Below are 13,018 nucleotides of genomic sequence, written 5' to 3'. Positions count from 1 at the left end.
GCTTTGTTTTCTTTTCCCTTTTTTCTTCCTTTCTTTTTTCCCCCTAATTGCCCTGGCTATATCCTCCAATACAGTGTTGAATACAAGTAGTGAGAGTAGACATACTGGTCTTGCTTCTGAACTTAGGGAAAAGCATCCAGTCTTTCACCATTAAATATTATTCATACATGCCCTTTACCAGGTTGAGGAGGTTACCTTTTTCCCTTTTTAAAAAAAAAATTTGCTTATCATGAATAGTTTTTGTGGTTTGTCAGTCTGTGTCTATTGAGATGATAATATATTTTTTGTCCTTTATTGATATGGTGTTTAACACTAATTGATTTTTGGATTTTAAACCAACCTTGCATTATTGGGATAAATCCTACTTGAGCATGGTTTATATTTCTTCTTATGTATTGCTGGATTAATACTGCATATGAGTGTGGGTGTTTGTGTGTGTGTGTGCATGTGTGTGTCTATAGTCATAAGAGAGTCCATAATTTTCTTTATAGTAATATTTCTGGTTTTGGTAGCAGGGTAATACCGACCTCATAGAATGAGCTGGGAAGTGTTCCCCTCTCATTTTTGGGAGGAGAATTTATGAAAAATTATTATTAACTCTTCCTTAAATATTTGATAGACTTCACTAGTGAAGTCATCTGTGTCTGGGCTTTTCCTTGTAGGAAGGGCTTTGATTACCATTTCAACCTTTTTACTTATTTAGATCTATTCAAATCCTCTGTTTCCATGTTCTAGCTATTGTAAATAGTGCTGCAATGAACATTGGGGTATATGCATCTTTTTCAATTTTGGTTTCCTCAGGAGATATGCCTAGGAGTGGGATTGTCGGGTCATATGGTGGTTTTATTCCTAGCTTTATAAGGAATCTTAAATTTTAAGGAATGTTCCATAGTGGCTGTATCAATTTACATTCCCACCAGCAATGCAAGAGTGTTCCCTTTTCTCCACACCTTCTCCAGCATTTATTGTTTGTAGACTTTTTGATGATGGCCATTCTGACTGGTGTGAGGTGGTATCTCATGGTAGTTTTGATTTGCATTTCTCTAATAATGAGTGATGTTGAGCATCTTTTCATGGCTTGTTAGCCATCTGTATGTCTTCTTTGGAGAAATGTCTGTTTAGGTCTTTCCCCCACTTTTTGGTTGTTTGGTTGTTTGTTTTTCTGGTTTTAAGTTGTATGAGCTGCTTGTATAGTTTGGCAATTAATTCTTTGTCAGTTGTTTCCTTTGCTATTATTTTCTCCCATTCTGAGGGTTGTCTTTTCACCTTGTTTATAGTTTCCTTTGCTGAGCAAAAGCTTTTAAGTTTAATTAGGTCCCACTTGTTTATTTTTGTTTTTATTTCCATTACTCAGGGCAGTGGGTCATAGAAGATCTTCCTTTGATTTATGTCATCGAGTGTTCTTCCTATGTTTTCCTCTAAGAGTCTTATAGTTTCTGGTCTTATATTTAGGTCTTTAATCCATTTTGAGTTTATTTTTGTATATGGCATTAGGAAGTGTTCTAATTTCATTCTTTTGCACATAGCTGTCCAGTTTTCCCAGCACCACTTACTGAAGAGGCTGTCTTTCCTCCATTGTGTATTCTTGCCTCCTTTGTCAAAAATAAGGTACCCATAGGTGTGTGAGTTTATCTCTGGGTTCTCTATCTTGTTCTGTTGGTCTATATTTCCGTTTTTGTGCCAGTATCATACTGTCTTGATGACTATAGCTTTGTAGTATAGTCTGAAGTCAGGAAGGTTGATTTCTCCAGCTCCGTTCTTCTTTCTCAAGATTGCTTTGGCTATTCAGGGTCTAGGATGTGGAAGCAACCTAGTTGTCCATTGACAGATGAGTGGATAAAGAAGCTGTGGTACATATATACAATGGAATAGTACTCCACCATAAAAAGGAACGTATTTGAGTCAGTTCTAATGAGGTGGATGAACCTAGAACCTATTATACAGAGTGAAGTAAATCAGAAAAAGAAATATAAATATCATATACTGACGCATATTATGGAATCTAAAAAGATGGCACTGATGAATTTATATTCAGGGCAGCAATGGAGAAACAGACATGAAGGGAGGGGAGGAGGGAGAAGGTGAGATGTATGGAGAGAGTAACATGGAAATTTACAATACCATATGTAAAATAGATAGCCAATGGGAATTTGCTGTGTGACTCAGGAAACACAAACAGGGGCTCTGTGACAACCTAGAAGGGTGGGATGGGGAGGGAGATGGGAGGGAAGTTTGGGAGGGAGGTTTGGGAGAGAGGGGACATGGGTGTACCTATGGCTGGTTCTTGTTGATGTATGACAGAAAACCACAAAATTCTGTAAAGCAATTATCCTTCAATTAAACAAAATTTTTTTGAAGAATATGAACATCAAAAAATAAACTAAAATATTAGAATAAAAAATCTTCTATTTCTTCTTGAGTAATTTTAGTTACTTTGTGTCTTTCTAGGAATTTGTCTATTTCACCTAGGTTATCTAATTTGTTGCCATACAGTTTTTCATAGCATTCCCTAGTAGTCATTTTTGTATTTTTAATGCGAGTAGTGAAGTCTCCACTTTCACTTCTTTTTTAAAAAGTAATTTGACTGTACCAGGTCTTAGTTGCAGCTCTTGGGATCTTTGATCTTTGCTACAGCATGCAGGATCTTTTAGTTGCAGCATGTGTAATATTTAGTTGCGGCATGTGAACTCTTAGTTATAGTATGTGGGATCTAGTTCCCTGACCAGGGATTGAACCCAGGCACCTTGCATTGGGGACGCAGAGTCTTAGCCCCTGGACCACCAGAGAAATCCTCTCATTTATGATTTTAGTAATTTGAGTCACTTTTTCCTCATCAATCTAACTAAAGCTTTAGTAGGTTTGTTCATCTTTTCAAAGATTTAACCTTTTAATTTCATTGACTTTCTATAATGTTTTTCTAGTCTCTATTTTATTTGTTTCCATTCTAATCTTTACTCTTTCTTTTCATTTCCTTTGGGTTTAGTTTACTCTTTTCCCCCCACTGTCTTCAAATGGAAGGTTAGGTTGCTGATTTGCAATCTCTTTTTTTAATGTTAACATCTATGTCTATACAGTTCTTGTAAGTACTGCTCTAGTGGCATTCTATAAGTTTTGGTATGTTGTGTTTGAATTTTTATTCATCTCATAGTATTTTCTAAATCCCCTTATGGTTTCTTCTTTTAAACCCTTGCTTTTCCAGGAGTGCATTGTTTAATTTCCACATATTTGTTAATTCTTCCAAATTTTTTTGTTACTTAATTTTTAATTTCACTCCATTGTGATTGGAGAATATAGTTTGTACAATTTCAGTCACTTAAAGTTTACTGAGGCCTAGCATATAGTCTATCCCAGAGAATGTTCCTTGTGTACTTCAGAGGAATGTATATTCTTCTGTTGTTGGACATGTTGTTCTATAGATGTCTATTAGGTCTAGTTTGTGTATAATGTTATGTAAGTCTTCAGTTTCCCTGTTAATCTTCTGTCTTGTAGTTCTAGCCATTATTGAAAGTGGAATATTGAAGTCTCCAAGTATTATTATTGAATTCTCTATTTTTTCCCTTCAGTTCTGTCAATGTGTGCTTCACATATTTTGGGGTTGTGTTGTTAGGTACATATATATTATAATTATTATATATTCCTGATGTGTTTGTCATTATAAAATGTCCCTTTTTATCTCTAGAAACACTTTATTCTTAAAGTCTATTTTATCTGATATTAGTATATCCAGTGCAGCTTTCTTATGGCTGCTATTTGCATGGTATATATTTTTCCATCCTTTTATTTTCAGCCTCTTTGTATCTTTGATATAAAGTGTTTCTCCTGTAGGGAGGATATCACGATGGCAGAGTAGGAAGATGCTGAGCTCACATCCCGCACAAACACATCAAAAATAGATCTACCTGTGGAGTAATGCTCACTGAAAACAAGCTGGAGACAGGCAGAAAGTTTCTTCTATAATCAAGCCTGTAAAGAAAGAGCCATACAGAGTCAGTTAGGGAGGGAGAAGAGCAATCAGGTCAGGACCTGTGCCTCCAGGAGGGAACACAGGAGAGGAGGAGGATATCACTCAGAGATCCTCCCTGGGGAGTGAAGGGTTTGAACCACATACCGGGTATCTCAACCCAGGGGTCAGATACCGGAAATAATGAGTCCCCTTAGATGGTTTGAAAACCAGTGGTACTTCAGGAGGGCTGTAAGAAACCCAGACTCCACTCATAAATAGAATGCACATGCTTGCTTACTCCTGGGAATAAGGTGGAAGACTCAGACTGAAATTGCCTGGGGCTTTGGCCAATTTCCCATGACCATCCCAGTCCTTTCCCCGACCCCTCTAACTCTGGCACAGCTTCCCCACGAGTATGAAGGCTGCTGTTGCTGAGCAGAGTACACACTTGGTGGGAACAGAGCTGGCTTAGCATGAGCATTGCACCTGCATGTGGTGAGGTCAGCCATTACTGGTGCCTGTGGGGGTGGTAGATCAGAAGCGGTCTGGAGCTCTAATTGACGTGCTAGGACTGCCTTCCTGTGCACTGGCCCATACTAAGCACTGGCTCTGGCTTGACTAACTTCTCCAGCACAGCTCTGCACTAGGACAAAGGCTGCTATTACCAAGGAAAGTGCACACTTAGTGGGGACAGAGATGGCTCATACCCGGCACTGCATCTGAATCTGAATGGTGTGAGGGCAGCCTTACTGGTGCTCATAGGAGTAGCAGATCAGGAGCAGTCTGGAACTCTGACTGGTGTGCTGGGATGGTCCCAGCACATGCTGTGGCCCATACTGGGAGCCTGGGTCAGCACCTCTTGCTCCAGCATTGCTACCTTTTGGGAAAGAAGATGCTGTTGCCAGGAGTGGGGAGAGAACATACTTAGAGGGAACAGAATCAGTTCAGACCTAACCCTCAGCGCTTCTGTTTTAGCACCCTGAGACCCAACCCTGTCCCTAGTACTGGCCACTGAGCATAGGAGAAGTCCCGGCTCTGGCCCTAACCCCTCCGTCTCCAGTCCCACCTCCCACCAAGGTGATAACTGCCATCAAACCTGAGGGGAAGATATGACCTGTGCTCACTTCAGGTCCAACTCTCCCACCAAAGCCACTGGGCACATGTAGACTATATAAAGATGTGCCCATACAAGGACATGTCTTCAAGACCAGGATAGGCAACTGTTTCACCTAATTTCATAGACACAGAGAAAGTTAAAATCAGAAGACAGAGGAATTTGTTTCAAACCAAAGAACAATTTTAAAAACCTTGAAAAAACAACTAATAAAACAGAAAATTTATTAGGTAAAGAGTTCAAAGCATTTGAACTTGAGGAAAGAATAGATGAACACAGTGATAATGTTAATAAGGGACTAACAAATATAAAAAGAACCTGTCAGAACTGAAGAATATAACAACTAAAATGAAAGGCACACTAGAAGGAATTAACAGTAGACTAAGTGATACAGAAGAATGTGTAAGTGATCTGGAATATAGAGTAATGGAAATCACAAAGTCAGAACAGCAAAAAGAAAAAAATTAAATAAGAACAGTTTAAGAGGCCTCTGGGACAAAATAGAGCATACCAACATCCACATTAAAGGAGTCTCAAAAGGAGAAGAGTGAGAGAAAGGTGTCAAAAATGTAGTTGATGAAACTATGGCTATGGAGAAGGAAATGGCAACCCACTCCAGTATTCTTGCCTGGGAAATTCCATTAAAAGAGGAGTCTGGCAGGCTACAGTCCATGGGAGTCACAAGGGAGTTGGACATGACTGAGTGACTAAACAGGAGCAATAACATAGTTGATTCACAAAGTTGTATTAGTTTCAGGCATACAGCAAATTGAATCAGTTATACATATACATGTATCCTTTTAAAAATTCTTTTTCCATTTAGGTTATTATAGAAAGCTGAGTAGAATTCCTTATACTATACAGTAGATCCTTGTTGGTTATCTATTTTAAGTTTAGCAGTGTGTACATTTATTAAGTGTCAGACAATCTTGTAGAAGTATTAATATACTCATTTTGAGGGGAAGACACCGAAACTTTGAACTAAAATTCAAAGCTATGTTTGCTTGACTCTAAATGTCATTCTTAATCACTATATGATACTACATAGAATTGCATAAAAATAATCTTCAGATATTACATACTTAACTACCTCTCAAAATATTCTCATAAATATAATTAGATAATGATGCCCAAGCTAACAATATAAAGGCTCCATGCTTCATCCAGTCTCAGAATCCAGCCGTTGAAGGGACACTGACTGCAAACCTATAAGAAAGGAAGAGAACAAGCTGTCATAAATCTTATGGAGAAACTTCCCGTGCAACTTGAATGAACATGAGAGGAAAAGGAGCAGAAAGAACAAAATATTTCCTCACAGCTTGTATCTTCTGTACCTCCTCCCTTCTGCTGCTGCTAGTGGTACAAGTACCAAAATTCCTGAACTTATTCGAATTATTTGTAAAGAAAGGAAAGTTCTCGGGGTTCTCCCTGGAGATTTTGATAAGATAGACTGGACAAGGCCCCAGATTATGCAGTCTTCATAAATATCAAAGGAGATTTAATGGCTGTATTATCTATTATATTTTCATGTGATAAAGATTAGCTAGCTTTCTTTTTCAAGTAAGATAAATTAGATGGCTAGGTAGATAGGTAATGACATTCCTTTTGTACTGATTAAATTCATACTTGAAAATGCAAAAAATAAATAAATAAAACTTAAAAAAAAAAGAAAATATGGCTAAAAAAAAATCCATGAACCTGAATGAAACAGATATCCAGGTACAAAAAGTACAGAGGGTCTCAAATAAGATGAACCCAAACAGACCCACACCAAGACATATCATAATTAAAATGGTAAAAGTTGAAAGAGAATTATAAAGACAACAAGAGAAAAATAAAGTCATATACAAGGGAACCTCCAGAAAGCTATCAGCTGATTTTTCTGCAGAAGCTTTGCAGGCTTGAATAGGAAAACTCTACAAAGTAGGATACTCTGCCCAGCAAGATCATTCAAAGCTGGTGGAGAGATAAAGAACTTCTCAGACAAGCCAAAACTAAAAGAGTTCATCAGTATTAAACTGACCCCAAAAGAAATGCTAAAGGATCTTCTCTAAGTTGCAAAGAAAGGACTACAGCAAGAAGTTAAGGATCTATAGGAAAGGAAAAGTCCTACTAGTAAAGGCAAACATATAGTAAGGGCTCTGGATCAACCTTTCAGTGGTTAAATAAGCTGTAACTAAGATTTAAAAAGAAAAATTATAAAATCAGCTTTAACAAACCATTAAGGAATAAACATAAGAATGTAAAATATGACAGCAGAAATACAAAACTGTGAGAGAGGGGAGTAAAAAAATGTAGATCTCTTAGAAAATTTTTGTAGTGAAATATGACTACCAGTTTAAAAACAAATACATAGGTTAACATATATGAACAACATGTTAGCCACAAATCAGAAACCTACAATAGATACACAAAAACTAGAGAGAAAGGAACACAAACATGCATATGTGCTCAGTCACCTCATTTGTGTCCATCTCTTTGTGACCCCATGGACTGTAGCCTACCAGGCTCCTCTGTCCATGGGATTCTCCAGGCAAGAGCACTGGAGTGAGTTGCCATGCTTTCCTCCAGGGGATCTTCCTGACCCAGAGATCAAACCCCTGTTTTCTGTGTCTCCTGTATTGCAGGTGGATTCTTTACTACTGAGCCATCAGGGAAGCCCCTGAACACAAACACTGCTTAAGAAAATCATCAAACAACAAGTGAAGAAACTAAAAGAAGAAAAAAGGAACATATTTGGAGAGATGTCTATTTAGGTCTTCTGCCCATTTTTAATTTTTTTTTTTAATATTGAGCTTCATGAGTTGTTTATGTATTTTGGAGATTAATCCTTTGTCCATTGCCTCATTTGCAAATTCTTTCTCTCATTCTGAAGATTGTCTTTTCATCTTGTTTATGGTTTCCTTTGCTATGAAAAAGCTTTTAGGTTTAATTAGGTCCCATTTGTTTATTATTTTTTAAAGTTTTCATTACTCTAGGAGGTGAGTCTAAAAAGATCTTGCTGCGATTTATGTTAAACAGTGTTTTGCCTATGTTTTCTTCTAAGAATTTTAAAAATTAATTTATTTATTTTAATTGGAGGCTAATTACTTTACAATATTGTAGTGGTTTTGCCATACATTGACATGAATTAGCCATGGGTGTACATGTGTCCCCCATCCTGAGTATTTGGTCTTACATTTAGGTCTTTAATCCATTTTGAGTTTATTTTTGTGTGTGGTGTTAGAGAATGTTCTGATTTCATTCTTTTACATGTAATTGTCTAGTTTTCCCAGGGCCACTTAGTGAAGAGGCTGTCTTTTGTCCATTGTGTTAATATATTCTTGATTTCTTTGACATAGATTAGGTGACCATAGGTGCATGGGTTTATCCCTGGGCTTTCTAACCTGTACAGTTGATGTATATATCTGTTTTTGTGCCAGTACCATATTCTCTTGATTACTGTGCTGCTGCTGCTAAGTCACTTCAGTCGTGTCTGACTCTGTGCAACCCCATAGACGGCAGCCTACCAGGCTCCTCTGTCCATGGGATTCTCCAGGCAAGAGTACTGGAGTGGGTTGCCAGTGCCTTCTCCGCTTGATTGCTGTAGCTTTATAGTATAGTTTGAAGTCAGGGAGACTGATTCCTCTAGCCGTTTCTCTTTCTCAAGATTGCTTTGGCTATTCAAGGTCTTTTGTGTTTCCATACAAATTATAAAATGTTTTGTTCTTATTCTGTGAAGAATCCCATTGGTAATTTGATAGGAATTGCATTGTATCTGTAGACTGCTTTGAGTAGTATAGTCATTTTCACAATATTAATTCTTCTAATCCAAGAACATGGTATCTCTCTCCATCTGTTTGTGTTGTCTTTGATTTCTTTCATCAGTGTATTATAGTTTTTGGAGTACAGGTCTCTTTTGGTAGGTTTGTCCCTTGAGTTAGGTTTATTCCTAGCTATTTTATTCTTTTTGTTGCAATGTTAAATGGGATTGTTCCCTTAATTTCTCTTTCTGATCTTTTGTTGTTAGTGTATAGGATGTACAAGAGGTTTCTGTGTATTTTTGTATCCTGCAACTATTAAATTCATTGATGAGCTCTAGTAGTTTTCGAGTGGCATCTTTAGGATTTTATATGTATAGTATCATGTCATCTGCAAACAGTGACAGTTTTACTTCTGTTCCAATTTGGATTCCTTTTATTTCTTTTTCTTCTCTGATTGCCATGGCTAGGACTTCCAAAACTGTGTTGAATAAGAGTGGTGAGAGTGGATATCCTTGTCTTGTTCCTGATCTTAGAGGAAATGCTTTCAGTTTTACCATTGAGAATGATGTTTGCTGTGGGTCTGTTTTATATAGCCTTTATTATGTTGAGGTAGGTTCCCTCTATGCCTACTTTCTGGAGTTTTTATCATAAATGGGTGTTGAATTTTGTCAGTTTTTTTGCATCCGTTGAAATGACCATGTGGTTTTTATTCTTTAATTTGTTAATATGGTATATCACATTGATTGATTCGTATATATTGAAGAATCCTTGTGTTCCTGGGATAAATCCCACTTGATCATGGTATACGATTCTTTTAATGTGTTGTTGGATTCAGTTTGCTAGTATTTTGTTGAGGATTTTTGCCTCTCTGTTCATCAGTGATACTGGTCTATAATTTTCTTTTTTTGTGATATGTTTGTCTGGTTTTGGTATCAGGGTGATGGTGGCCTCATAGAACGAATTTGAGAGTGTTCCTCCCTCTGCAATTTTTTTGAGAAGGCTAGGTATTAGCTCCTGTCTAAATGTTTGATAGAATTCACCTGTGAAGCCATCTGATCATGGATTTTTGTTCATTGAAAGATTTTTAATTACAGTTTCAATTTGATTACTTGTGATTGGTCTCATTTATATTTTCTAATTCTTCCTTTCTTTAGTTGTAGCATGCAGGATCTTTTTAGTTATGGCATACAAACTCATAGTTGTGGAATGTGCAATATAGTTCCATAACCAGGGATCAAACCCAGACCCCCAGTATTGGGAGCACAGAGTTTTAGCCACTGGACCAGTAGGGAAGTCCCGCTCCTTTGATGAACTTTGAATAGCACTGAGAAGTATGAAATGGTGAGTGACTAAAGATGAGGATAAGCAGGTAGAGGCTAGGGCTGATGGGGACTGCTAACCTCTATCAGTTTCTGTGGTTATTGGAAAAGAGTCTTATAGTACTTCAAGTAGGTTGAAGTACTATAGGTTTTAAGAAAGTAGGTTTTAAGAAAATAGAATTTAGTTTTAAACGGATAATAATGGTGGCTATGTGGTAGGTGGGAATGAAATAGTTATTGGCCAAGATCCAAGGCTGGGAGACTAGTGAGTACATAATAGATATACCATATACAAGATGGCAAGGGCAAGAACTAGGCCAATTTTAGAGTTGGAGAGGATAGATTCTAGAGATCTTTATAAGAGTAGAACACAACTTTAGTGGGAACTAAGATATGTATATATTGGTGATGGCGTTGTTGAATAAAAGATGACTTCCAGGTTTCTGGCTTGACTTGAGTAAAATGGTACCATTGACTGAGATAAGGAATACAGGAGGAACAAGTTTGGTTGTCAGAGTGACAATAAGTTCATGTTTAGGGAATTCAAGAAGATGCAGTTATTCAGAAATGAGATCTAAGAATTCTAGCTCAGAGGAGAGGTGAACGTAGGAAGTAGAGATTTAAGAACTACTAGCACTTAGCTAATGGTTAAAAGCATGGGGATATATGAGATTGCTTACGGAGATTATAAGAGGAACAGGTTAATGTTAGTACCCAAGGGAATGTTTAGAAGATGGGTTAAGAAATAGCCCAGAAAGAAGATTTCTATCTTCTATCCTTGGTTTTTCTTTTTTTATCTTATACATTCTCTGTAAGAAGTCTTATGTATACTAATGGCTTTAAATACTTCTTTTTTTTTTTTTCAAAATTCAGTTTATTTTTTCTAACTCTGTACTGGACTCTTCTTCCCTGAATGTTTCAAACTTAGAATCTAAAACTTAGATTATTCACCTCAAATAATATCATCATCATCAACAATATCAGGCCCTCCTTTCCAAGGGTATGGGCATAATTGGGGGGTGTCATCCTACCAGGTGGCCTCATTGGGCGTCTCTGTACCCTTAGTCTGTTATATTTTGGTTGCTCTTGAGTGGAATACAGAGAAATCAGGAGATGGAGGTGAGCAAAAGACTGCAAGCCACCCAAAAGCCAACCTACAGAAAGATGGATAAAGGACTGAGGGATGACCATACCTCAATGTCAAGTCAGTGAAACAGGGACCACAGCCCTGATATCACCCTGGACTCTTATCATACAGTGCAGAATAAATGCAGGGTTTGGAAGTTTATCAATATGATGCCATTTTAATAAAGCTCAATACTAAATATACATTTCATAGGATTTATATATATGTGCTATAATTATGAAGGAAAGCAAGGGAATCAACACAATGGCCACAATCCTCCCCTATGGGGATGGTACAGGGGTGTGTTTTGGGGAGAGTGAGGGTGTATGACATTCTCGTGCTCAAGGGGAGTGGTGAATTCATGGATTTTTACCATATGCTTCATATGTTATATGTTCTTATGTAAGTACCAAATATTATGCAAATAAAAAACCAAGAAACCAACTAGACTTAACAGACATATATATAGAACATCCCACCCAACAACATCAGAAATACACATTCTTTTCTGGTGCATGGGGAACATTCTGCAGGAGAGACCACATGTTAGAACACAAAACAAATCTTTATAAATTAAAAAGATTGAAATCATTACAAAAAATAACACACTACTAGATGATATTGAGCACTTACTACATGCTCAATACTATTCTTGGTGCTTTATATATTTTAAGTCATTTTAATTTTCTCAATACCTTGATGAAGTTGCATATTATATTCATCTTCTAGATGAGGAAATTGATACATGGAATGGTAAGTAACCTGTCCAAGGTCACACAGCTAGTAAGTGGCTATGTCTGAATTTAAACCTAAGCAGTCTGGCTCTAGAGCCAATAATTTTTTTTTTTGAGCCAATAATTTTAACCACTATGCTCTACTACCTTTTTTAAGTTTCTTCTCTCTCCTTTGTTCTAAATTTCAGTTAATGTCACCATCCATCTGGTTTTTTAAGCTAGCAAATTCAGTGTCATCTTCTTGACTTATCCCTGTTCCTTATCCTGAACATTATACACACATTATTATTTTGCCTTTTCTCTAGTCTCTTTTTAATCTGTGTGTATGTGTGTGTGACAGACTTTTTTTTTACTGCACTAGGTCTTCATTGCTGTGTGCAGGCTTTCTCTAGTTGCGGTGATCAGGGGCTACTCTTTGTTGTGGTACACGGGCTTCTATTGCAGTGACTTCTCATGTTGCAGAGCATGGGCTCTAGGGTATGTGGACTTCAGTAGTTGTGGCATGTGGGCTCAGTAGTTGTGGCTTATGCACGGGCTTTAGAGCACAGGCTCAGTAATTGTGGAGCACAGGCTTAGTTGCTCCACTACATGTGGGATCTTCCCAGATCAGGGATCAGGGATCAAACCCATGTCCCCTGTATTGGCAGGCAGAATCTTATCCGCTGGGCCACCAGGGAAATCTAAACCCTTATTCTACTCTTATTAGACTATTACAATAGTCATGCCTGTGGTCTTCCTGCCTCCTGTTTCTTTCCCATTCCAGCTTTCTTCTATACTTTGCTATAGCTCCTATCCTACTGTTCATTACTTTGCTTAAAAGTCTCTGTTGCAGTTCCTCAAAAAGTTAAACACAGAATTATCATATGACTTGGCAGTTCTACTTCTAGATATATTATCAAAGAGAATTGAAAATAGGCTTTCCAATGTATACTTGTACATGAATGTTCATAACAGCATTATTCATAATAGCCCCAAAATGGAAATAACCCAAATATCCATTGACTGATAAGCAAAATGTGGTATAGCCATACAATGAAAC

General features: G+C 37.4%; 1 protein-coding gene across 2 annotated transcripts in view; it reads left to right on the top strand.

Annotated features, from left to right (window-relative positions):
* Positions 1-7,790, top strand: part of SNX12 (sorting nexin 12) — an 84,925-nt gene extending 77,135 nt beyond the window's left edge. The window contains exon 6 of one of the 2 annotated variants that reach the window (XR_006267440.1): positions 7,685-7,790. The gene's annotated coding sequence lies outside the window, so the exon portion shown is untranslated. The remainder of the gene's footprint in view (positions 1-7,684) is intronic. The other variant, XR_006267441.1, reaches the window with a different exon arrangement.
* The last annotated feature ends 5,228 nt before the right edge of the window (positions 7,791-13,018 follow it).

Source organism: Cervus canadensis, chromosome X (assembly GCF_019320065.1).
Source record: "Cervus canadensis isolate Bull #8, Minnesota chromosome X, ASM1932006v1, whole genome shotgun sequence".
Lineage (NCBI taxonomy): Eukaryota > Metazoa > Chordata > Mammalia > Artiodactyla > Cervidae > Cervus > Cervus canadensis.
The sequence above is the reverse complement of the archived record's forward strand: the minus strand, read 5'-3'. Positions and strand labels throughout refer to the sequence as shown.